Source organism: Penaeus monodon, chromosome 28 (genome assembly GCF_015228065.2).
Source record: "Penaeus monodon isolate SGIC_2016 chromosome 28, NSTDA_Pmon_1, whole genome shotgun sequence".
In the NCBI taxonomy this organism is placed as follows: domain Eukaryota; kingdom Metazoa; phylum Arthropoda; class Malacostraca; order Decapoda; family Penaeidae; genus Penaeus; species Penaeus monodon.
Genome location: NC_051413.1, coordinates 35,662,975 through 35,663,563, shown reverse-complemented (window position 1 = coordinate 35,663,563; position 589 = coordinate 35,662,975).

Here is a 589-nt window from a genome sequence, read left to right as displayed (position 1 = left end):
TTAATATGGTCAATATTCATAAACTACTGAACTCACATTCAAAAGTAATGCGAGGACACAATATAAAAGTAGGAAGTATACCAGCTCTTGTCGACGGCCAGAGCCACACAAGCGCACATTAACGGACCTGACCCTGTTTGGTCTCCACAAAACTCTTAGGCAGTTGGGGGAGGGGGGAGGCCGGGCACTTTTTCGGAGCTGTGAGCATGCACATGCCTCACTGACTCCCTGGGGGGACACTTGCCCACACCAGGGAACGGAGGAGATGTGCACACAACATGTGTTATAGGTGAACTCCCCACATGACTGAGGGAAAGGCTGAAAAGGGCCAGACACACAGCTGGAGGACAACCAGCCAAATGCATGTTGATGTGTCCTGTCCATGCAAACCTGGGAGTAAATCTATTTCTGACTGGGTGTTTCAGGGTTCCAGAGGGAGAGGATGAGGCGGAGAAACATTAGTTGTGGAGAGAGAAAGTGCTGGCTGGCAATGGACAAAGGTGGACTGTTTTTGCTAAGAGGAGAGGAAACACAATGAGTGGCTAAATGCAGCTCTTAGAAAGCAGAATTTTGAACAATTTCAAGATTT